Raw genomic sequence first — 22,622 nt, forward strand, 5'->3', positions numbered from 1 at the left:
CTGGTCTAGGGTCACCAGTTGGCTCCCCAGTGCCAGCTCGGAAATCCGTGCATCCCAAGACCACGTTGTGAGTGTTTGTAGTGAGCGCACCAACCTATATACTGCATTGGCTGGCCGCTCGGTACATTGGTAGGTTATGTGTGTAAGTGTGGCTGTGTGGTTACTACACCATGGGCATACCCCTGTTGTGTATATCTGTGGAAAATTGCGTGTAGTTTCGATATGTGGGGGTATGTGTTCGTTTGGAGGCGGCGCCAATCCCGGGCTTGTTGGCTGCTTAAGTTCGGATGTGGAGGGGCGTACGTGCGTCTGGTAAGGCGTTGGTTTTCCAATATCTGCCTGCTTGTTACACTTTGCTCTTCATGATACCCTGTGAGGTGTCCTGAGGAGAGTCCCACGTCTCGGCCAGTAAGTCCGCGAGCTACGCAGTTTGCCTCCTCGTTCCCCCCCAGGCCGTCATGCCCTGGGCACCAAGTGACGCCATGTGCCTCCATCAACATGGACCCCAAAATATCAGTGACGCACCTTGGAAGTGTGCCTCTAAGGTATAAGCGACATGCAGCTTGTGAGTCTGTCAAAATATACGCTGAGCGCCCCCTTCTTTCGGCTTCTCTGATTGCCAAGGCTATGGCTGCTGCCTCTGCGGTGGCACTTGATCTGGTGAGTAGGGACGCGCAGGCCACGACTTTGCTTTGGTTAGTCACTGCCAATGCATATGCTTGTTTTCTGGAGCCTTGTGGTGGCGCGGGATAAAGACTGACGTCGGTAAAGTAAGCGTCTGGATCGCTACTTCTCTGCAGGAGTTTTCGTGCTCGCGCTTGACGACGCTTTTTGTTGTAGAACGGGTGCATGCTTTTTGGAACTGGTTCCACGATTATTTGATAACGTATTTGCTTGGGTACAATGACTGTCGCATCGCCACAGTATTGAGGGGTGAGAGGGTATCCCAGCCTCTGTAGCAGTGTTCTTCCCTGGAGTGTAGTGGTGAGTCGTTCTCGCTGTGCGATTAGCGTGGCGGCGGCCAATTCTTCATACGAATTATGCATGCCGAGTCCCATGAGTTTTTCTGTGCTTGTGCTGTTCGGAAGTCGCAATGCTGCTTTGTACGCAATTCTGATGAGTCTGTCAATCTACTCTATTTCGGGCTTGCGTGTTGATTGAAAGGGAAGAGCGAACGTGACTCGGCTGAGAACGAAGGCATGTACAAGGCGTACCGTGTCGGAAGACAGTGAGAAAACTGCCTTCGTGACACCCGATGGTCTTTATGATTTTAAAGTGCTTCCATTCGGGTTATGCTCAGCGCCACCCACTTTTCAGCGTTTAGTGGACATTGTGCTATCAGGACTGAAGTGGCAGACATGCTTGGTCTATCTAGACGATGTTATTGTTTTCTCAGCTACATTCGAGGAACACCTAAGTCAATTATTCGCAGTTCTAGAAGCTTTACGATCGGCTGGCCTGACTTTAAAACCAGAAAAGTGTCATTTCGGTTTCAGCGAATTTTGCTTCTTAGGCCACGTGGTCAGCCACGAAGGGGTTCAACCTGACCCAGGCAAAATCAACGCTGTCGCAAAGTTTCCCGCACCGCATGACAAAAAAAAACAGTCAAACGCTTCTTAGGCCTCTGCACTTATTATCGACGATTCATCGCCAACTTTTCGCTTATTGCGGCGCCTTTGACGCGGCTCACACGAGAGGATGTGCCCTTTCTTTGGGCGAAAAGGAACAAACTGCATTCAATGAATTACGCCAACGCCTCCAAACACCTTCGACTCTTGCGCAGTTTGACCAGGAAGCGCGAACAGCACTTCACACCAACGCAAGCAATGCAGGCCTGTGGGCAGTACGAATACAATGGCAACATAACTCCGAGAAAGTGATAGCCTATGCCAGCAGAGCTCCCTCTCGAACGGAAAATAACTACTCGGCTACCGAGAAAAAGTGCCTCGCCGTGGTCTGGGCGGTTCTCAAATTTCGACCATACCTGTACGGCTCCTCATTCAAGGTCTTCAGCGATCACCACTTGCTTTGCTGGCTCACTAACTTGAAAGACCCATCCGGCCGTTTAGCGCACTGGAGCCTTCGGCTTCAAGAGTTTTATATGACCATAATTTATAAATCAGGGAAGAAGCACACCGACCCAAACTGTCTGTCGTGGTCACCTGTCGATCCTGCTGCTATTATGACGATTCTATGGACGCCGAATTCTTGGGAGTCATCAACACGGCCACTATTTCACAAGAGCGGCGCAGTGACCCTGACCTGCTTCCGCTTATCGTCTTCTTAGAAGGACGACTTGAAGACGTGCCGCGTGTTTTTGCCACAGGACTCCCATTTTTTGTTTAATGAACGACATTGTATACAAGAAAACTTTTCTCCCACCGGCAGCCCCTACTTGCTTGTCGTCCCTGCATCACTGCGAAAAGAAATTCTGGAAGCCTGCATGATGAAGTCACCTCCGGTCATCTCGGAGACACTCGAACACTGTCCCGTCTGCAAAACAGTTAATACTGGCATAACCTACCTGCTGCCGTAAAACATCACGTCCAAACCACTGCCGACTGTCAAAAACGCAAAGCATCCCCCGGCTGTTCGGCCGGCTTATTACATTCCGTACAAGTACCCGCAAAGCCATTCGCCCAAATCAGAATGAATTTGCTGGGCCCATTCCCAACTTCAACCACAAGGAACAGATGGATCATTGTCGCCACCAATTACTTGTCTCGCTACGCAGAAACTAAAGCCACACCGATGGCCACAGCAGCAGAAACGGCTAATTTCTTTGTAGAAAATGGCGTCCTTCGGCACGGTGCTTCAACAGTTCTCATCACGGATAGAGAAACTGCGTTCATGGCAGAACTTTTGGAGTCGCTTCTGAGGCTCAGCGGTACAGCTCACCGGAGAAAAACGGCGTGCCATCCACAAATGAACGGACTAACAGAGCGGCTTAATAAGACCCTCGCAGACATGTTCTGATTGTATGTCGACACAGAACACAAGAACTGGGATGAAGTCTTGCCTTATGTGACCTTCGCCTATAATACCACCCGGAGGGAAACCACCGGAATCACGCCGTTTCATTTATTACACGAGCACGAAGTCGCTACAACGATAGACGTTATGCTGCCGCACGAGTGTGACGACACTCATGCTGACGCCGAAGAATTTGGTCAGTGCGCTGAAGAAGCCCGACCGCTAGCCCGCGTGCGTATTGGTCACCAGAAACACAAAGATGCAAAACGGTACGACCTACGACATAAATTGGTAACCTACACACCAGGCGACAAGGTGTGTAGGTTATTAAGGTGACAAGGTGAATCCCAATACGTCGACGCGGACTTTCAGAGAAGCTATTACGACGATACTTCGGCCCATATAGAGTCACTTGACGATTGAACGACATCTACTACGAAGTTATTCCCGACGGCGATTGCAGTTCCAGTCGCCAAAACCGCTCACCCGAGGTCGTGCATGTCATTCGAATAAAACCTTACTTTTCCAGCTAAATCTCGCTTGTCCTAAAAGTGCCGCTGCATATGTGCGTTTTTTAATTAGAGCGCCTTGGCTGCGCATCGGGACGATGCCACTTTTGGAGGGAGGCAAATGTCACGTGCGTCCCGCGAGAAAGACGAAGGCGACACTGCATAGGCGCATTTTCACGCTATTACGCAGAACGCAGCAACGAGAAAGACGAGGAACTCTGTGGCGCACGGTAAATAAAAAGACCGACCCGCTGCTGCTTTCTCAGCGTTTTCAAATATGACCTCTGTCTTCACGTCGCGACAATATTTTATTTGACCCTGCTCTGGCATGGACGTCCACAGACGTTGTCGTTCTTGCTGGCCTCCTTTTTTCTCGGGCTGGCTCGAACACGCCGAGCAGCTGCGTCATAAATTCTTCGTATTTAGCGAGACGCTGATGGCTTGTCATAGCCCCCCCCCCCTCTAGCGAGGTTACTCGTGCGTGAAGGAGCGAACCCCATGAGCAGGTCGTAGGTCTGTTGTTGCGAAGCGTGTTCGTCTGGTTTTCATGGATGGCTTGTAGTCTTCGAAGACGGCGTCAGTGTCGAGGAAAGCCAGCTTTATGCGGGCAATGGAGACACTGTCATAAACAGTAGAACGAAATGCTTTGGGCAACGCTTGACGACCTTAAATGTCCTACCGTAAGGAGGTTGCAGTGGTGGTCTGATTGTGCCATGCCGTATGAACACGTGGGTGTAGTCGCGGAGCACACGACTGACTAAACTTGGGCGTGAGCGTTGACGTGCAGGAAATGGGGACACTTCTCTCATGGCATTCCTGAGGCGAATGGCATAATCAGCTACGTCCAATGGTGATATCGGTGACGTGTCGAAAAACTGTCCAAGAAGCCTTAGGGTAGTGCCCAATACAATCTCAGCTGAGGAACAACACGCGTACGTACGTATCGTTCTGCGCAGGGCGATGAGGATGAGTGGTAGTCGCTCCGTCCTGAGTATCAATGATTAGGAGGCCATGAGCGAAGCTTTGATTTGGCGGTGAAATTGCTTAACCAGGCCGTTCCACATCGGGTGGTAGGCCGTCGTCCTGATGAGGTTGACACCAAGCATTCGGGACAAGGCACAGAATAGTGCGGAGTCTAATGGACGACCTCGATCCGTTGTAATTGTCTTGAGAACTCCATAGTGGCTTATCCACACGGTGATGAGTCCACGGGCGACTTACTACCGTGATGTCGGTGAGCGATCGTGCCTCAGGCCGCCACGTGAACCGGTCCACGCAAGTTAGCATATACCGGCTGTTTTGCGATTGGGGAAACGGGCCTACGGGGTCCAGGTGCACGTGACTGAACCGCGAGTCAGGAGGCGTGAAGGTACCCAGTGGGCTGACCGTGTTGCGCTGGACTGTCGTTAGCTGGCACTTGAGACATGCACGTGTCCAGCGGCGGACGTCGGTAATCATTCGAGGCCATAGATATCGCCCTGTGATGAGGCACTGAGTCGCAAGTATGCCGGGGTTTGACAGGAATGCAAAGCGTCGAAGACTCTGCGGTGAAATGGTGCTGGAACGTAAGGGCGAGGACAACCAGTAGAGGTTTCGCAAACTAGGGGAATCGCACAGCCTGGAAGTTGGACATCTTCGAGCCTGAGGAAGTTCTCTTGGAGTCGCAACACCCGAAGCTCGCTGTCGTCCTGTTGTGCAGTAGCCATAGCTGCAAAATGGTCTGGTGGGCGCTCATCCATAGTGGCGCTGATTTATATTCGGAAAGCGCGTCAGCAACGGGGTTGTTTTTGCCACTGCTGTGCCGGATATCACTCGTGAACTCAGATATGTAGGCAAGCTGGCGGATATTACGTGGGGTGTGGGGAGAGTTAGTAGTGGTCGACTGACACGTAAGTGGCTTGTGATAGGTGAGGATATAGAACTTCCGACCTTATAGAAAGTGTCAAAAGTGCTTGACAGCCTTATAAGCCGCGAGCAGTTCGCAATCGAATGTGCTATAACGGCGCTCGGTCTGTGAGAGCTTCCCTGAGAAGAAACCGATCGGCTGCCGAACTCTGTCGACCAACTGCTGCAAGAATGCTCCTATGGCGACGTTCGAGGCGTCCATTGTGAGTGACGTGATGGCGTCGTTCTTTGGAAGCGCAAGGAGCGTTGCGTTAGCCAGAGCTTACCTGAAGGAACTTTGTTGAGGGTGCAGTAGTCACCGCATGGTCTCCAGTCTTCTGAGGGCTTGAGAAACATGTGTAGCGGTGACGACCAGTACCCGGAAGAGGGGCGGGCGTATCCGAGTTCAAGCATGTGCTTGAACTCTTTTAATGCAATCTTGAAGCGGTCAGGGGCGCGACGACGAGCACATGCAAACACGGGCGCTCCTACTGTCATTATGTGGTGAGTGACATTGTGGCGTATCGGGTCTTCAGGAGATGGATCCCGAAGGAGGTCAGAAAATTCTTGCAGAAGAGTGGATCACGGCGGGGAGACTTTTGCATGAGCTTGTACGAGACGCAAGGGTGGCAAGTTTGATGTCACGCCCTGAACTGTGAACAGGGTCTCAGAATCCACGAGACAGCTATGTCGTAGGTCTACCAAGAGCTTAAAATGCCAAAGAAAATCTGCACCGTTATGGGTACACGCACGTCGGCGATTAACAAGATCTACCAAAACGTGCGTCTCAGGCCGATGTCAAGCGTGACAGATCTCTGTCCGTAGGTGTGTATGGTCGAACCATCGACGCAGTGACAGGTGGCGAGGTCTGGCGTCGTCGGCGGTCCTCCAACGTAAGAGGAACATCACACACTTCGGCACCCGTGTTGATGAGGTAGCGCACTTTGGTGACGCGGTTCGTGACGTGGAATAAGCGGCTGTATGTCAAGCCTGAAACACTGGCCGCTGTCAGTGCGTGGCCCGTGCGTTTCCCGTAAACTGGCATGGCTGTTTGCACTGAAGAGCTCGAGCTCTGTATCAGTGGTGGTACAAGTAGACGCCAAGAGGCAGACGGCAATCTTTTATGGTTTCGGCGCCGTTGTCGTGACGCGTTGCGGCGGTTGTCTATCTTGAGCGTGCTCATTTCAGTGGCCAACTGATCCAGCTTGTGTTTGAGCTCCTCGTTAGCTTGAAGAACGCGGTCCAAGTGGTCGTCGCGGACTGATGCGGAGAGGGCAGACTCTTGTGGTCTCTCAATCGCACATATAGACGGCGCACCGATATCCATAATCTTGTCGGCCATCCGCGCTAGTGATTCGAGGGTTTCTGTAGACGATACGCTCTAAATCATCCGCACCTGCTGTCGCAGTCGCTGTAAGAAGAGTTCGCATAAGATGGATGCGTCCAATGCAGCAGAGTGATGCCCAATAACGTGTCGCATGCGACGAAGAAGATCCATAGGCGTTCGGTAACCGAGTTCTTCCGGAATGATTAGCGGCTGCAGCGTACGTTGTTCTGACTCAGTGGTCCAGCGTAGGAGCTCCTCTTTTAAGGTGTCGCAGGGTTTGTCGGGATGTGGAGAACGCAAAATGTCTCTTACGATGGCGATGACAGCAGGTGGTAAAGCGTCGATAACGTAATCGTACCTCGTTGTTTGCGACGTTATCCGGTGTCGTCGGAAGAGTGGCTCGATGCTCAGAAACCAGAGTTTAGAGTCCACCTGCCGAAGCTCCGGGAGCCTGAGGGTAGCGACGACAGGTTCAAGTACCGTGGGATTCGGCGTGGCGTCAGTGTTGGGTTTAGTGTCCATGGTCAACCGAAATGAACGGGGCTTAAAGCAGAGTTGGCCATGACGCTCAGTGCGTTGACGAAAGGACGAGTAGGTGCGCGTGGCTGCTTGAAGTCTGGGTCACCACTTGTAGGAAGACGTGCGGCGTTTAGTTCCCTACATATTTTATTAATCCCTGCTCTGGCATGAACATCCACAGAAGCTTTCGTTTTTGCTGGCCTCTTCTCGTGCTAACATGATCCATCCATCCATCCATCCATCCATCCATCCATCCATCCATCCATCCATCCATCCATCCATCCATCCATCCATCCATCCATCCATCCATCCATCCATCCATCCATCCATCCATCCATCCATCCATCCATCCATCCATCCATCCATCCATCCATCCATCCATCCATCCATCCATCCATCCATCCATCCATCCATCCATCCATCCATCCATCCATCCATCCATCCATCCATTCATCCATCCATCCATCCAGTAAGCCGGAAGCCGAGAAGCGAGGCCGGTGAATCATTCACCAGTTACATCGAAGATGTCTTGGACTTGTGCAAGAAATCCAACAACAGCATGTCCGAATCAGACAAGATCCGGAACGTCATGAAAGGCATTGACGCTGATGCCTTCACGATGCTGCTTCCCAAAAACCCAGGCACAGTGGCTGAGTTTATCACGCTGTGCCAGAGCTACGAGGAGCTCTGCCGGCAGCGTTCGATGACCCGTCGCTCCACAACACGAGATGCAGGGCTTGCTGGCTTGGAGGCGAGATGGGATCAGGTGGCGCAGCTGGCAGACCTCAGGTCCTTCATACGTGAGGAAATCGCGCACCAGTTCTCTCTCCTACCCTTTGCCCACTCGTCGGCTGTTCAACAATCGGCCACTACCATTCTTCCACCCATCCGCCGAGCGATTGAGCAGGAAATAGCGGAGGTCATGCCTGCGTACAACCCACAACAACTTCCGGCCCTGCGCCCTCATGTTACGCCCAAGTGGTCGCCAGGCCGCTTCCAGTTGTTCAAGCGCCCGCCCCACCGACTTACACCGAAGCTGCCGCACGACCTTCGTCCTTTGCAGCTGGTATGCCGGCTCCGTATGTCGACGCGACCCTTCAGACTCAGCTCCAGCCCACCCTGCAGCCTTTCCAGGCACCATTCCGTCCGTCGGCTCTTGCGACATGGACAAGACCTACCTCAGTGAACCGATGGCGCACACCCAACCACCGGCCCATCTGCTTTGCCTGCGGTTATGCCGCCCACGTAGCACAATATTGCCCTCGCGTTCAGACGCACCATATCTCATCGCCTGTTTTTGGCCAGATCAGCCGCCACTATCACGACGAACTGCCGTCTATGCCACCACAGTCTCGCCTTGCTCCATATCGAAGATCACCGTCTCCACGACGTCGTTCCCCGTCTCATATGCGGCCAAGTTCAGCTGCTCACGAGCGGGAAAACTAGTCGTCGCTGTCCCCGATGCAAGGGCTGCGACGCTATTGCATTGTGAAAGCCCTAAGAGCCGCCCATCTAATGTCATTGACGTGCTTGTGGACGGTGCTCATGCATCTTCTCTTATTGACACTGAAGCTGCAATATCAGTTATGGACGAAAATCTTTGCCGCTTGCTTCGAAAAGTGACGACGCTAATTTCTGGGTTGTCCCTTCGTACCGCAAGTTCACATCGTATTCATCCTACAGCAGAGTGCACAGCTCGCGTTGTTGTTCAGGACGTTCTGTATGTCGCCCAATTCATCATCATTCCTGCATGCTCTGATGACGTCTTCATGGGATGAGATTTGCTCTCCCGCAACGACGCCGTTGTCCATTGTGCCGCCGCCGAAATTGAACTCTCACCCTTCTCGCATTGGATGCCAAAAGACAGTCCCTCGACACTGAGCAAGATTCTCGTGAAAGACAATACCACAGTGCCTCCAAGCTCGACGATGGGCGTATCGTTCTATTGCACCGGTCTCTCTGACACAATTGCACTCGTTTCGCCATCCGACCGTGCTTCTAGAAGGAAAGGGTTGCTAGTACTTTTGGCGACAGTGCAAATCACCCAGGGCAACGCCGAAATTTTTGTGACCAATCCATCCCCGTACACTGTTACCTAGGTTCGAGGGGAACGTCTTGGAAGAGCGGAACCAGACGACGACGCACAAGTCCTGGACGTACTCTATGACTCGCATTGTCCTAATTCGCGTACCATCAGTGCTGTTTCCACTTCTGATCCATCATCTCCTGATGTATTTGGCGCCTATATTGATGTCAAACTTACGTCGGTACAGCGTTACCAGCTTCTGGACCTGTTGAAAGAATACTGTTCTTCTTTCGATGTCGGGTGAAGTTCTCTCGTTAGTGCGTCCACTGTTACGCATCGTATCGACACTGGTGCCCATCCACGATTACGGCAACGTCCATACGGCGTGTCGCCTGCTGAACGTCAGGAAATTAACGAGCAGGTCAATGATATGCTCCGACGCGACGTTATTCGGCCTTCGGACAGTCCATGGGCGTCTCCTGCTGTTCTTGTTACGAAGATGGTTCCGTGCGGTTCTGTGTGGACTACAGACGGCTCAATAAGATCACTCGCAAGGATGTCAACCCCCTGCCGCGCATTGATGACGCAATTGACAGCTTTCACGGTGCCGAAATTTTTTTCTTTTCTCGATCTGCGCTCGGGGTACTAGCAAGTACCCATGGCTGATGATGCTCGACTGAAGACTGCCTTCATCACAACCGACGGCTTGTAGGAATTCAACGTCATGCCGTTTGGTCTGTTTAATGCACCTTTGAGCGCAATATCCACACCGTTCGGCGCAACTTGAAATGGCACACGTGCTTGTGTTAGCTCGATGACGTTGTTGTCTTCGCTCCGGATTTTTCCACGCATCTTCAACGTGTGAAAGAAGTTTTAGCATGTGTGAGCAATGCCAGCTTGCAACTAAATCTGAAGAAGTGCCACTTTGCAGCACGGCAACTCACTATGCTAGGGTACGGGGTGTCTAAGGATGGCATTCTTCCTGACCCAGCCAAGCTTCGGGTCGTGGCCGAATTCCCCAAACCTCCGTCCGTCAAAGAACTGCGTAGTTTCGTGGGCGTGTGCTCATACTTCCGACGCTTCATAGGAAACTTTGCCATGATCATATCACCGCTGACGAAGCTCCTTAGAAGTAACGAGTCCCTCAATTCGTGGTCGTCCGAGTCCGACGACGCCTTCGCGAAGCTCCGCCATTTGTTGACGTCTCCTCCCATTCTACGCCACTACGATCCTACGGCCCCAACGGAGGTGCACACGGACGCCAGCGGTGTAGGCCTCGGCGCAGTCCTGGCGCAGCGCAAATCCGGATTCCCTTATTATGTCGTGGCATATGCAAGCCGTACGCTCACGAGAGCCGAGACAAACTACACCGGCACGGAAAAAGAGTGCCTGGCAATCGTCTAGGCGCTTACAAAGTTTCGACCTTATTAGTGTGGTCGTCCATTCGATGTCGTCACCGACCATCACGCCCTATGCTGGCTGTCATCATTGAAGGATCTCTCAGGCCGGCTCGCCCGTTGGGCTCTTCGCTTACAAGACTAAGACATCCGCGTGCTGTACTGCAACGGACGCCAGCATGCTGGCGCTGACTCCCTCTCGCGCTCCCCTCTGCCTGAAGATGACGTGCTCTGCTCAGGATCTTCGGTTGCTGTTTCTGCCATTGATTTTGACATCATCGCTACTGAACAGTGAAAGGATAATTGGATCGACCCGCAGATCAACTTGCTCTCTGATCCGTCCGCAACGCTATCCACACGTGCCTTGCGTCGTCGAGCTCACCATTTCTCCATCCGTGACGGCCTCCTACACCGACGCAATTGAGACGCCGATGGCCGGCAGTGGTTACTCGTGATACCCGCCAGTCTGCGGCCGGGGATATGTGTATGCTTTCATTCTTATCCACAATGCGCGCACGCTGGGGTATTTAAAACCTACCATCGCTTTCGAGAACGCTACTTCTGGCGCAGAATGTACCGCTACGTGCAGCAGTTTGTTTACTCCTGCCTCGCTTGCCAATGCCGCAAACCGTCAGTATACATGTAGCCAGCCGATCTGCAACCATTACTTTGCCCTGACCGTCCATTTGGGTGCATAAGTATCGGTTTTTATGGACCACTTCCTCTGAGGTCAGCTGGTAACCGCTGGGCCATCGTCGCCGTAGATCATTTAACGCAATACGCCGAAACCGCCGCTCTCCCTGCGGCTACTGCGTGTGATGTTGGGTCCTTCCTACTGCATCGGTTCATACTGCGCCATGGCCTACCCCAGGAGCTTCTCAGCAATCGAGGCCTTGTATTCTTGTCAGAAGTCGTCGAAGCCATTCTCACTGAGTGGCATTCTGTCCACCGCTAAACTACTGCTTATCACCCGCAGACGAATGGTCTCACCGAACGCTTTAACCACACCCTCGGTGACATGCTTCCGATGTACGTCGCCGCCAACCACACGAAATGGGATACTCTACTGCTCTTCGTCACCTACGCCTACAATACCGCCTCTCAGAGCACGACCGGTTTTTTACCTGTCTTCTTGCGGTACGGAAGGCACCCGTCACACACCATCGACACGATACTCCCGTACACGCCGGATCTCTATGAGTGTGCACGTATTTCTGAGACAGCCAGGCTTGCTGAAGAGTGTCGCTAGCTTGCCAAGATTTTTACGACGCATGAACAAGTATGGCAGAAGAGTATTTGTGATGGCTCGGCCACTTCCGAGCCCACTTTTCTTCCTGGTTCCCTTGTATGGTTCTCAATCTCGACCTCTGTAGCTGGCCTTTCTTCCAACTACTCCCGAAATACGAAGGTCCCTACCGTGTGATCAAGCGCACATCTCCGGTCAACTATCTGATCCAACCAATTGAAGAATCTTCAAACATGCGCCGTCGCGGGCGCGACATAGTTAATCTGGAGCGCCTGAAGGCTTACTATGACCCGCTCATAGTGACAATATGTTAGGTCGCCAGGCAGCTCCCTCTTCGACTACGGGGTAATTGTAGAGAAGCCTCCGAACACTGAAATTGGTCCAACTCTCAAGTGCTGTCTTGTGGGTCAAAAAAGATGCCGATCACGCTGAGAGTCTGTGCTTGGCCGTTACTGTCACCATTGTGTGCCGGCTAATAAACGCCCTAACAATCCCTGCTCTGGCATGGACGTCCTCTTCTCGGTGACGCTGACCATCCATCCATCCATCCATCCATCCATCCATCCATCCATCCATCCATCCATCCATCCATCCATCCATCCATCCGTCCGTCCGTCCGTCCGTCCGTCCGTCCGTCCGTCCGTCTGTCCGTCCGTCCGTCCGTCCGTCCGTCCGTCCGTCCATTCATCCATCCATCCATCCATCCATCCATCCATCCATCCATCCATCCATCCATCCATCCATCCATCCATCCATCCATCCATCCATCCATCCATCCTGGGCAATTACGAGACGCGAGACGCGAGCCTACGCAGTGTGTGTGTGAATGGCGCCACCGCCTACGCTGAAGCGTTATATCATGCGACTAAAAAATGAACCGCATTAAGAAAACACCACTATGACTGTCATGCAGTGGAAGGAGTTTCTTTGACGGATCACACATTGCGTGGCAGAAGCGTAGTATCACACCAGGCGTTGAAAATTGCGAATTGAGCGAAGAATAGCTGTTTCGAAGGCTCGCCCATTACAAAACCAGCAGACATTTGTTTATCAACTGCAGCAGAGCTGTCAACAAAATGAACAGCTGCCTTAGTCAGCGTGTTGCCCTTCAGTGTGTCAAAAGCGATACACAACACAATAAAAATAAAGACGTAAAGTAGCGCGTGTCTGAGTTCTTTCTTGTGCGTTTGCGCCTCCATTCTTGAGGTGCAGGATCGGAAAAGAGTGCAATTTGTTGCTCCATGTAGTCCTTACGAGATCCCTTCCAACGTTTCGCAGAATTTTCCCGTATGTCTCCGGGATGTACGTAATGTCCAGCAAGATGTTTCGAACAATGGCCGAAGGTTGTTCATTAAAAGTGGTATGTAGGTGAGGCAGCAGGAGTTTCAAACGTAGTGGTGAGAATAAATGACAGTTCGGTAGAATATAAGGAATTTGATGACGTTTCCATGCCAAGACATTTCAAACTTGTGGGATGTTTAGCTAGGTAAAGCAGGAGCGTAACGAGACTTTGTTTTAATAACGGTTTACTGCAACTGGCATTATTTATTTTAAAAATGGCTGTTTCGTATTATGGGTGAAATAAGCGCTATAGCGAAATGGGATTGCTTATTTAACTACTACAGAAAACGGCGAAATTTTTTGCGTTGTGTAGAACTAGGCAGCGTACCTGATAAAAAGTTAACATTCATTTTGCAAGCGTGCCATATTTAGCATACTGTCTAAAATTATTAATTCGGGCGCAAGGGACCTAGTTGGAACTGCGATAGTGCCAAAAAATTCCCATTGTTGTGCACACTTAACATCAAAAAGCAGTGACATTTCTGGAGCAGTATAAAAAGACTCAAAATATGGTGCACGTTATTGAGGAAATTAAGACCTACCTCAGATTTTACTTACCATTCCACTATGGGAAGATAGCATTGTGACAGACGATTGGCCCCTTACATAACCTATGAACCAGGCCTCGCAAATCAGAGAAAGGCTTATTATGCTCGATGGAACGCCGATTACCCCAGCAATATACCTAATGAAAAAGAAATCATCTACACGAATGCCTCATGCCTTCCAGAAATGTCGAACACGGAGATGTTTTTTATTCTGAGGACAGGGGAATCATTCTCATTCGTTATTACACAATCTTGCTTGCTGCCTGGAGCAGCCGAAGGGCACGCTATTTCGAAAGCTTTAGCCCAGTATACCCAAACAGGATCATCGACGAAAGCTATTGACATCTTCGAAGATTCGCAGCAAGTGAATAAGACATTCCAAACTAGAGGAAAGCTACGAGCGTACGCCCGGCACATCCTGTACTTTGCCACCCAAGTTGAACGATCAGTCCGGGTACGGATTCATTTTGCAAATTAAGGATGCACGATAAGTATCTGTATGCGTGTGATATATATTTTTTGTACATGGAACCCTTAGTTATTTATTTTTTGGACCCCCAACTAGCCTTCGGCTATGGGTTCAACAAATGGTGATGTTTCTGTATGTTTCACAGTTTGCGAATAAAGAATAAAGAATTGAATTGGATTTCTGGACACACCAATATACTGTGACACGACCGAGTTCATAAACGAGTCTTGCAGCATCATAGCAAGAACCGACTCAGAGATGAAAGCTTGAAGCAGGCTGCGCAACGATGACGCAGGGTGAGACCCACGAGGCATCTACCGTTGGAATGTTCAGCGCCGGTATAAACTTAGCGCTAAGTTAGAAGAAGCTACAACATACGATGCCCCACCACCGATATCCATGCGTCCTTACGAGGGCACACTCAGAAGATTGAAAACATGAAGCTTCACAACAATCTTGGTCCTTCACAAGATATACCCTACAAAGTACTCTGACCCTAACGGTGACTGCTGCCATGGGCAAGCAACGACGGAGCATATGCTCTGGGATTGACCTGTTCACGGATCAAGTTGAGCTGCTCTAATGAAAAAAGCTCAACGTACCCTGTCTCACCTACAGCAATACATTTAGGAGACCACCCACTGAATACTCGAAGATGCACTCATCACAGCCAAGCTGCATATGTGCTGCGCTGCCCAGCACATGACAGTTATTCCCTGCTCAGCAATAACAAGCTCAGTTTTGAAATATCACCTGCTTTTTAAAGACGATAGTCTTTCTTGGGGTACTTCGACGCAAAAATTTGGCCTGCCTGGTTCTGCCTGCCTTCCTGCCTGCCTGCCTGACGGCCTGCCTGCCTGCCTGCCTGCCTGTGTCTGTCTGTCTGTCTGTCTGTCTGTCTGTCTGTCTGTCTGTCTGTCTGTCTGTCTGTCCGCCGTAACAATAAACCAAATGCCGTGCGAATTATATGTATGTAGTGCTGCTTCAAAAGGAACACGATGCTTTTAGTAAAGATGATAGTCTTTCTGGGGATACTTTAACGCCAAGATTTTGATCTGTCTGTGTGTCTGTCCGTCTGTCTGTCTGTCTGTCTGTCTGTCTGTCTGTCTGTCTGTCTGTCTGTCCGCCGTAACAATAAACCAAATGCCGTGCGAATGATATGTAAGTAGTGCTGCTTAAAAAGGAACACGATCCTTTTTTAAAGACGATAGTCTTTCTTGGGATACTTTGACGCAAAGATTTTTGTCTGTCTGTCTGTCTGTCTGTCTGTCTGTCTGTCTGTCTGTCTGTACCTTTGTCTCTTTATCTGGCGTAATGGTACCGCAAACGGCTTCAACCGATACCCCAAACGGCCAACCCCGTCCGCAGCGCCCACCAATATTGCTCAAGTATCACCGTTTATGCTTGTGCGATTGTCAAATAAAAAGCAAATATTGCGCATATCTGAGGCACCATAACAAGATGTTAATATTTTTTATGTGTGTCTTTATACTGGAAAAGTCATAGAAAAGCAATTCTAACGACCATAGCGTTTATCACGCCGCACCGACAATGCAACGCGATGCTCTAAAAGGCAAGTGTTTACAACGCTTTGTTAAGACGACACGGTGGTGGCAGCTGCCCGTCGCTTTGCGTTCTACACCTTATCGCCTCCAAGACGGGCGAGTACGCCTTTTTTAATTTTCGAAGATAACTGCCAAATAACGCTATTGTCTAACAAGTCTCGATGCGCTTGTTCGCCTTCGCTGCACGGATAGAGACCCTGTTACGCAGTGCCTCCAGAATACAATTCACCGGTTTTCTCACGCACAACGTCAAACAAACCTTTTGTTTATTCTCTCCAGACGCAAGACTATCGTCCTTCGACGGAATTCGCAATGAAACGTGCAATACTGGGCCACATTTTTGGTTTTTTTCCTTCGTTTTTATCCTCTTTTTATCTCAAACTGCTTAATCCATCAAACGAGAGCACAATGTATAGAGTAACATCAATCAATCAAACAATAAACCAATTAACCAATCACAGCGCACGTGTAAGTTTGCCGTTCAAGCAGCGATGGTGCTTTTTTTCCACGACCCTTTATTGGTGCAGAAACACGAAAACAATATTTTAGCATATCTCGTGAGCTCCCAAACTGATGCTCATTTATTCCCCAAAAGTTTCCGTATACGTCTGAAAAGCCGTATGTATCGTATTTGGCATAGTGTCAAGGGCGAAATGCACAATATTCTGCAATTTATCTTGTGCTGCACAATACAAACACGACACCTGAAGCAGGGCCTTTGATATAATGCCGCACAGCCCTCTAATGCAGGAATCAGATTGGGGTAGTAGGTTTTAGATAGTTCATGTAAGTCTGGGGTGCTAGAAATAGTATATGCCAATGTTTTCTGATACATCATTCGCGTGACTTCAAAAAAAAGAATTCTTGCTTGCACTAAGACACGCAGGGCTTGAAACAGTGATACTGAACCTTTTTTTTAATCTGATCGCATCTGGAATGTTCGTAGTCCTTTGGTACAGGCTTTTTCTAGGTTATTCTAGGCCGTTGCTAGGCTTGTAAGCGGCCATCTTATACATATGTATTGGTGGTCTTAAGCTCAAGGTGAAATATTCAATTATGCCTGAACACGGCAAGCGATTGCTTGGCTCCGTTCCATAAATCGCGCTCAGATGCCATAACCAGCGAGGTTTTGTTTTTATAACCTTGTATCTATATATATTTATGTCACTCGACTATCTCGATGGTGTGCGATATTTGGAAAAAAAATCCTTGATTTCAATAATGCCGCAAAATAAATCTGAAAAATATCGCTTATGTTCTTCGTCTATAATAATAACCTTGTGATAAAAGTCGAGAAGATGATTTTTGAAATCACTCTTTCATAATGCATGCAATATAGGTTCAACTAACATGACATCTGTGCACACAGGCACACACGAACAAATATGCCCAATGAACACTGACTCTCGTAATGCGGTCGTGACATATAGAGGGAAGAAAAGTGAGCAGAATGTGAAGGTATGCACTTTCATTGAAATCAAGAGCTTTGCTGGCAGGGCCTTGGCCTCCCACGTGGGGACGTTGAAGTGTTGCCTTTTGGTGGCCTCGCAAACTTTCTGGGCCAAAGCTGGTCGTCGAGGTGGGAGGTGCGAAGGAAGGCGTGTCATCTCGACGAGAGGGTCTTGGTGTTATACGGGTTTTGGGACTTACATTCGTATATTATATGACGTCAAATAAGCTATGTGTGGATAAGTTGCCGCAAGGAAGCAAATGCATTTGTTATGTTCAACTTTTTTCAGATAAGGCATACTATCACATTACTAAATATCCTTTTCTTGGGTGAGTAGTGGTGGAACCTCCATGTTACGTACTGCACGCTGGGCCAGCCGATATTGGGAAATGCCGGCGGAAAGAGAATTGAGGGGGACCACAGTGAAATTGTTGAACATAAGGCGCGGGTACTGTTTTTTGTGACGATTTCCGCGCGAAGTGTTGCCTTTTAAGGCTTTGACATCTTCCCATGCCGGCCCGACTAAAAATGAGCGAATCGACTACGTGCGTTTCTTTGACATGATCCAAGTGCGCTTTTGTTCTGTAATACCACAAATCCTTTTCTGTGGCAATAAACAAGTGGTTTTCATAAGTTACAATTTAATTTATGCAATATTTAACGGCGCTTTGTTGCTTTTTTTAGAACTTGTGGAAGTCCTCATACAGCACGGTGGCGCGAAATCATGATTCAAAGCTATCAAATGTTTATTTTGAGTGAGACAGAAAACATAATATAGTGTTAAATTCACAGTGTAGCGTTTTTATTTACCCTCATGACAGCTACAATCTCATTTCTGTATCACTTGGTATCTCGGATCAGTACCCGACTCAGCACCAAGACCGATCCGGTTGTTTAATCACAATCTCTTAGATCGACAAGGCTTACCAGTGAGAAAAAAGTCAGAAGTACCACAGTAACCACGATGTCATTGGGAGTCATACATTCAAAGTACAGGGGGTATAAAGGCTTACTCATGGTGTCAGTACATGAGTCCTGATGGACTTGATAATTCAAAACAGGAGCAGAAGCAGTAATGACGGCTAGGCAACGAGAGTGTCAAGCAAGAGCAGCGTGGTTGGCACAAATGTACTTACAAGAAAACAAGGTTTTGTCTTTCTTTCCATATGGTGAAAAGTGCTTACCTTTACCGTAAAGTTCGACATGGTGATGTCACTGCCGACAACGTTACTCGTGCTTGGAACTTAGGGACAAACTAAAAGGATAATCGTGTATCTATGAAGTATTGACTCCGCTTTCAAGCAGACACACAAAGTGCCGGATTTCAGAAATTGTCTTCAAGTGCTCGAGTGTGTCTTCTAGTAATAAGCTCAACAACTACACTTATACAACAACTATATGTTGGTGTGGTGCGATAAGGAGTATATGCCATGTGATATGTCAATCATAACGATTTGAAAATGAACTTAGACCACTCAGAAGAATATATAACGTAGCAAGAACTGTTATAGCTTTACATCAAGCTTCCACCTACCGTTCAACAAAATCTTTTCGAGGCACACTCTGAAATACTCTTTTTTTGTTTTCGGCGGCTCTCACAAAAGGGAAATGAGTGCGTTGCAAACACCGATACACTAGAGTTTCAGCCAGGAACACCACGCAGCAAAGGAGTGCCTGTATTATCCAGAACTGTACGAAGAACCCGAATAGGTCGAACTGAACAGGATCAGCTGCATGTAGTTGTGAGCAGTCAGAATGTTCATCGCGAAGAACTTGGCCATCTCGAATAGCGTTGAAGAACCTTCTCAATGGCCGATACAGCGCAAGACCTTTATGCATTCGAAACCCACTGAGATGAGATCTATAGTGTTCTTTGAACACCCGGACTTCTCGAACATGATAACGAAACTCGCACTGGTGTGCAAGCGTTTCGTAGCAGACACGATCGCGTCTCATAGTGCATCGAAGGCAGTCAGTGATATTGTGCCTCACGAGATCCTTTGGATCATCACGTTTAAACGCCGCTTGTAGCTTCGAAATTAGTGAGGCTGCTGATGAGGTGTTGTGTCGGAGCTCTTTTTCCATTGCAGTGTTTAAAGTTGCACATGGAGCGACTTCGTGCCTGTCTAGGGCATCTTACAACTTCTGCAGTGTGTCTATTCGGTCGCCGGGTGCTTTAATCGTTACATTCGACGTGAGTTCACTGCGGAAGTAGGAGGATAGCGGAAGTATCGCAAGGAACCAGACGTAATACAGTGCCACTCCAGCTATCACTCGGCGTGAAACGTTGCCTGGCAGAGGAGCTGAGGTTGCTAGAACGGAAGCTAAAACCAGTGTGACTGAGTCGGCGATTCTCACTAAAGGTGGCAGCTGACAATCCTCCATTGTGGCAAGCACTAACTCGACGACCAACAGAAGAGCAAGGGTCGATGCGAAGAGTGGCCAGGAATGGTAGACCACCTCGGAAAGCGTCACGGCACGATTGTCGTTCAATCGGGAATAGAAAGTCTCCTGAACCATCTCAAAATGTGGAATGTCCGCATCAAGAACAATTTCCGCATCTAATTTGGCTGAGAGGAACAGAATGTTCCAGCTGTTATAACGGGTTCCTCTACGTACGCCTCGAAACGTATTAAGATATTGAACGTAGATAGAAACATTTGTTTGATCCAGACAATCTAGAATGAAGACTAAGCTGGGATGATCACAGGAATGCCAACCGTCGCCATAGAAAGCGTTGACAACACATCCTACAGTCAACCGCTCCCCAGAAAGGCGTTTGCCCTTGGGGCTGTCTATCCACAAGTTTGACAGTATTTCTTCGGTTGACGGATTGTGACTTACCGATGACGTGAGAGGCCACACGGCATTTTTTATGTCTGCGCCTTTTATTTCCAAAACTCCAAAAACCTGGCAGGGTGAGAGAGTCAGGTAAATATTTTTGGCGTTAGTGAGGTTCAGTTGGTAAAACGCTGCATAGAGCCAGGATGCACATATCATTGTGCGCTTCGCTGACTGTAAAGTCAAGTCCATGACGTTAAAGTCACTTATCGGTTCGGCATAAACAACTACGGTTCTCTTGGCTTCCATTCTGTTCTTTTGAAAATAGGTGCCTATACCACTGTGTGGAAGGCGCCATGTAGTCACTGTTCCTTCGAGAAGGCGCGCGAAAGAAGCGTGCGTTTGTTTCCACTGTGTTGCACACACCACCATAACATCGGCCTTTTTTTGTGGAGAGCGATGACAGCGTAGCAGAACCTTGTCTTTCCCAGTGCACTCCACGGGCTGCGTAAGGCGAAAAGTGAAGTGCCAAGAGTACCACTGTGGTCAATGTAGCAAGTGCCGCGTTCGCCATTGCTGAGTTGTCGGCGTTGGATTAGGAGAAGGCTTCGTAACTATATGTTCTTCCTCTTTTGACACGCAAATGAATTTTCCGTTCACTTTTTTAAGAAATATGAACTCTGATTTAAAATGCGTCAGTTATCATTTTCTGCCATTACTCCTTCTTGTGCGACAACCGCAGGAGAACTGACCTATTCGTAATGATGTCTTGAGGCAAGAAAGATGACCGAAAACCTGGCCATTTTAGACCTAAGTGGTACAAGATGCGCAAGTGGACAGCCCGCTTGGGAGGCACGTCAACTACCGATCTTGTGATCAGCCCGATTTTTTGCTGGTTGATTACCAAGTGGCTAAACCTGTTCCGAACGACTCGTGCTCCTTGTCAATACCACGTCGATGTCACTGCGGCCTTTCATGTCAGTGCTATGGCGATCCACGATGGCTTTGATAAAGCGTGCTGGGAACGGCATCTCGATATGACGCATGAGTACTTTCGGCACTGAAAGCTGCCATGGAATGAGGCTTTAGATTATGTTCGTCAGCTCCAAACTGAGCTTTGCCTCTTACGCAAATCGACTTCACGCAGGAGTCAAATCAATCTGGTTCTGTAAGTGATCAGTTGTAGAACGCTTTGGTGATGTCATTCATTCAAGTCTGCACGTGCGGTTTCCATTAGAAGCTGGAAGTTTATCAAAGGCTGTGATCCGACCATTAAAAAGCGGACAGGCGAGATCAGCCACACTCAACTCTACTCTTCGAGTCGGTTATTGACCACCTGTGCGATAAAAGCATAATACGATATCCATGTATATGTTATTTTGGTACACATGAATTATTGATGATACACGTTTGTAATAGGACTGCACATGCACGCAGAATACCTTAACTCGAGTACGAGGCCGCAAGAAAAGCTTGTCGAATATAGTGGTAGCTCAGAAATATTTCTATCTGGTTCTTACACCTACCGTTCCAATCGCAATGCGCATAGCGGTAGTGTCTTTCTTGTTGTTGATTCGTGATTACAATCGCATCATGTGTGAACATCTAACTGATTGTTTCGAGTCAGTTTGATGCAATGTTCAATTTAAAACAGGACAGTCACTGACTTTTGGTTCTTTCTACGGTTCCCCCGCAAACGCATTTCCGGTGTCGTTTACACCCTTTTTCGAGTTTCCTTTTACATTAAATAATTACTATCTGCCAGGTGGTGTTTAAGGATGCCTGATGGAAGGTGGGTTGACAATACACTTGTGCTTGGTAATTCATCTGTTCTGTCTATGGTAATTTGTATTTGTGAGGAAAGTTTGTTACTCTAGTTGCCAGATGTGGCCATATTAGTTCTTCTGTCTTGAAGCACGCAGTTTTTTAATTAGCCACAGCTTGCGTGTGATAACCCCATAATTCCTGGTAATAATGAGCATGACTATATTGTGGCTCATGTTAGGCTTGTTTTATTCTCATGGGCGCCTAAGTGGCCAAGAAAAATGTTTTTTGATAAATGAAATTACGCTTCGTTATCGAATGAGCTTGTCGTGTTACTGCTTAAATTCCATCGTCCAGCTTTTTCCGTAAATTGCCACCCCCTACGGGGTACAATTTGCTTCCTACAAAAGCACAGTGTTGACAAGCATGTTCTAAGTAGATGGTTGTCGGCTAAAAAACGCAGTAATAATAAGCCTTTGGTTACTCTGGAAGTCAAACGAACGATTAAAAAAGAAACTTTTGTATTAGTGTATTTATCTTGATAAATTGGCGCATCTGGAAATCACATCTCGATCCATGCTTCTCGTCTTCGTGTTCTGGGAAACGGTATAAAGCGAGACCTTTGTGCTCATATTGCAATTCCAATAAGCGAGATAGGTCTGTGCGGACAGTACAACGCTCTGTCCAATCACTTCCAACCGCTTATGGTGATATGCAGACATCCGGCGGCTTAAGCCGTTGGCAGGAATCAGTATGAGAACGGCCTTGCTGACTATCTTCAGGGCATCGGGTAAACCAGCCATGACCACATTGAACAACATTG

Source organism: Rhipicephalus microplus, chromosome 10 (genome assembly GCF_043290135.1).
Source record: "Rhipicephalus microplus isolate Deutch F79 chromosome 10, USDA_Rmic, whole genome shotgun sequence".
Taxonomy (NCBI): Eukaryota; Metazoa; Arthropoda; class Arachnida; order Ixodida; family Ixodidae; genus Rhipicephalus; species Rhipicephalus microplus.